The sequence below is a fragment of the Crocuta crocuta genome, unplaced genomic scaffold (assembly GCF_008692635.1).
Source record: "Crocuta crocuta isolate KB4526 unplaced genomic scaffold, BGI_CrCroc_1.0 scaffold28, whole genome shotgun sequence".
Taxonomy (NCBI): Eukaryota; Metazoa; Chordata; class Mammalia; order Carnivora; family Hyaenidae; genus Crocuta; species Crocuta crocuta.
The window spans coordinates 7,738,385-7,742,379 of NW_027533256.1; the positions used below are offsets into that span (position 1 = coordinate 7,738,385).

General features: G+C 47.1%; 1 pseudogene; it reads right to left on the bottom strand.

Annotated features, from left to right (window-relative positions):
• Nucleotides 1-1,638, bottom strand: part of LOC144216985 (heat shock protein beta-1 pseudogene) — a 5,571-nt pseudogene extending 3,933 nt beyond the window's left edge.
• Between the last annotated feature and the right edge of the window lie 2,357 nt (nt 1,639-3,995).

The following is a 3,995-nucleotide window of genomic DNA, read 5'->3' on the forward strand; positions in this document are numbered from 1 at the left end:
TCTCTGCTTTCTGATTAATCTTTTTTATTTTTCGACATATTTGTGCACATGAAAGACCCCTTTTACAGATGCAGTCACTGAGCCCCACGAACTGCGGTGTGTGGCCCCAGATCCCATAGCAAGTTGGGACCAGTGCCAGGACTGGAGGCTGAGCTCAGAAAGGCACAGCAGGCTGACAACATGCCAACTGTCTTCTGTGCCTGCCAGGGCTTCTGGCATTTTCTAGTCATCCTAGCACCAGGGGCCTCACCGGGTCCCTGAGCTAAGTGCTTCACGGAGACAAAGAGCACCCGAGCATGGTGGTGCTGAAGCCCTGTGAACAGATGCCCACCCTTCCCCACTTGCGGCAGGCAGGTGGCTGATGGAGGGCTCCCCCCACACCGTCCCCCCACCCCCACCGGCTCCAGCTCCCTACCTGCCGCCCCTCACTGGGACTCTGCGAACCTCCCTTCCCCACATCTGTGCACTGTGCCCTGGGAGCCAGCACCATCACAGCCGTCCTGTCCTAGAATGGCCAGTCCTGTATCAAGGCTCAAATGCCTCCTCCTTCCCGGCACTCCACAGCTGGAACCGGTTGTGGGAGCAATTCATTATGTCTATCACTGGAACAATTAATTAGTTACCCATGTATCCGTCTGTCCCACCAAGGGTTTGCGAAAGCAGGAACTGTTTCTTGTACTTCTCTGTAAGTCCCGTGCCCAGCGCAGGAGGGCCCGAATGGTGCCCCCTCTCCTTTTTGTGGCCAGTCTCCCTGGGGCGCGGTTCCCTGTCTGAGGAGCCACAGTGCCACCTAGCGGCCCGCTGGCTGTACTGATGGTGTTCGCCGGGGGCCCTTCCGCCCCACCCCCTGCTGGTGGGGGCGTCTCACTGCCGGAGTTGACAGGTGGATCACCTTCCCCGTAGGGCCTTCGGGTAGGGTCCACCACTTGGGTCAGTATGGGAGTGGACCGGCAGACAGGTGCGCCCACTGCCTTTGGGATCCTGTTGCTGCAGCTGCTGGAGGCGCGCGTCGTTCTACTCCTGGCCTGCTGTTCTTTCTCCCTTCCCAGGCTATTAAAATGCACTTCCAAGGCTCAGCTCAGCCACCGCCTTCTCCCCTCCCCCCTCCCATACCTGCCCCGACAAATCTCTAGCTTATGCAGCTTAGATTCAAATCCCGGCTTCACACGTTATCTCTTGTGAGACTACAGGCGAGTTACTTAACTTCCCTAGCCTCAGTTTATCTATAAAATGAGAATAATGATAATACTACATGCCACGGGGTTGTGAGGGATAAATGAACCCAGACAGGTAAAGTACCTGCAAGTGTAGTGCCTGCTTAGTTTGTACTTTTGTTCCTCAGTCAGGTATACCACTGTGGTATAGGACCGTGTCTGATCCATTTTATCCTCACCGCGCTGGCATCTGCCAGGAGCCCAGAAGGTGCTACATCTGACAGACGCAGGGAAACAGGCAGGCTTTGATTTGGGTCTTAGTGAGGAGTAGGTGATGGGGGAAGTCCCTTATCTTGGTCCTGGCTGTGATACTGTGTGGCCTTGGACATGTCACATCATCTCTGGGCCTCAGTTTCCTCATGAGCAAGTGGAGGGGGTTAGGCTATACTGTTACAAGTCCATTCTAACCCTCCTGGGAGCCCATGCTCCCTGATCCGTTTTCCCTCCCTTACCCACAAGCCCCCCCTCCTTTTTTTTTTTTTTTTTTGGATTTAAAAGACTTTAGTTACAGGATAAGGCTTCCCTGATCCCTGATCAGGTAAGAGCTGTATTCCAGAGAAGGAGTGATTTTGGCTTTGAGAGAGAGAGGAGCAGCTCTGGGACGAAGGGAAGGGATGTATTCCTTCCCCAGGAAAGTTGTATCTATTATAGGGTGAAGCTAGGAGCAAAAACACTGCAGGTCTGGGTTCCGATGAAGAAGAAAAGCAGTGACCACCACAGTTAGGTCTAGGAGAGGATGGGGTTACCCTGGTATATGTGGCTTCTGAGCCTGGGTATGGCTTTCCAGACTGGTAGCAATTGATAAGAAGCACTGTAACAAATATGGCGCATGCTAACCCCGTAGGCAAGGAGGAAAAGTCCTCTCTGATGCAAGGTGCCAAGATCTTGGGGGACAGAGGGGCCATGAGCAGCTGAAAAATTGTATTAAACAAATCTATGATTTGTAATATAACCTACAGAAAGTAAAGGTCTAGTGGTGTCTGGGTGGCTCAGTCAGTTAAGCCTCCAACTTCAGCTCAGATAATGGGTTTGAGCCGGGCGTTGGGCTCTGTGCTGACAGCTCAGAGCCTGGAGCCTGCTTCCGATTCTGCGTCTCCCTCTCTCTCTGCCCTTTCCCCAGTTGTGCTCTGTCCCTCTCTCTCAAAATAAATAAATTTTTAAAAAAAGAAAGTAAAGGTCTGACTGAACACATATGAGTTTTCTAATTCTGAATGGATTCTTCAAAGCTATTTTCTTCATCTAATCTGTTTTTAGACCCATATCTTGAGTATTTAATTTGTGCTATTATGTTTTTCACCTTCTGAAACTTCAATTTCTGGTTGTTGGATTTTTTAAAGATTTTATTTTTAAGTAATCTCTCCAGCCAACATACTGGCTCAGACTCAGAACCCCAAGATCGAGAGTTGTATGCTCTACTGACTGAGTCAGCCAGGCACCCCAATTTCTGTTTTTTGTTTTTTAGTTTCCAACTTTGTATCAAAAATTCAATTTTTACTCTAATGATCATATTAAGATAGCTTTTTTCTCACTTATGTCTAATAATTCTCCTGTCTGGATAGTCTGTGGAAATTTTATCATCTATTGTTTATGTTGGTTCTTGTTCTTACTTTATCTCCTTCTGTGTCTAGTTATCTTTGTTTGTGTGCTGAAAATTGTAACTGAAAATTTTATTGCGGTAATTTTTTTAAATGTTTTATTTATTTCTGAGAGACAGCATGAGCAGGGGAGGGTCAGAGAGAGAGGGAGATACAGAATCTGAAACAGGCTCCAGGCTCTGAGCTAATTGTCAGCACAAAGCCCGACCCAGGGCTCGAGCCCATGAACCATGAAATCATGACCTGAGCCAAAGTTGGACACTTAACTGACTAAGCCACCTAGGCGCCCCTGGGGTAATTTTTAAATTTTTTTTTAAGTGTGTTTATTTATTTTGAAAGAGAGAGTAAGGGAGGGGCAGAAAGAGGGAGAGAGAATCCCAAGTAGGCTCTGCAGTATCAGGCCAGAGCCCAACTCAAGGCTTGATCCCACAGCCAACCATGAAATCATGACCTGATTGAAATCAAGAGTCGGACACTTAAGCAACTGAGCCACCCAGGAGCCCCTAGTGGGGTAATTTTAAGACTAGGATAATATCATCTCCCTACAGAAAGGATTCTCAGGGACTTTTGCAGATGTGTAGGGGTATTAGCAGTTCAGAAGCACCTTAAGCATTTTCAATGCTTGAGATTTTTCTGAATCACCTGGAGTATTTGACACTGAGCTGAAGTATGGGAGAGAGCTGGTTTACTTTCTGTTTATTCTTCTGGGGTACAGCCATTCAGGATTACCGTTCTAAGCATGGGGTGGTTTTCCAGAATTGCTCCTCCCTTGCAAGGCCCTAGATTCCAAGTTACATGACCTTAGCTCCCTCAGCTTTTTAGCCACCTCTTCTGATTGCAAAAGTGGCCCAAATGCTGAGGTCTCCTCACTGGATTTTCACCTTTTCTGAGCTATTGTCTCTTGCCAATAATTGGCAAGGTGATTCCATGCTACCTGTTAGCTTTTTTCTGTTTATAGGAAAAAGCTTTTTATATTTCATATGAATTATTTTAGTTGTCTTCAGTAGGAGGGTAGTTCTGAATTATTTAGCTCACTATTTCTGAAAGTGCGGGTTTAAAATTGTGTAATGGCTTGGTATCTCTCTAGAGCATTGAGAAATGCAGAAAGACTGACAACACAGATAATCTGCAATCATATATTAGACACCAAAATACAATGATTTTTTAAAATTTTATTTTAATTCCA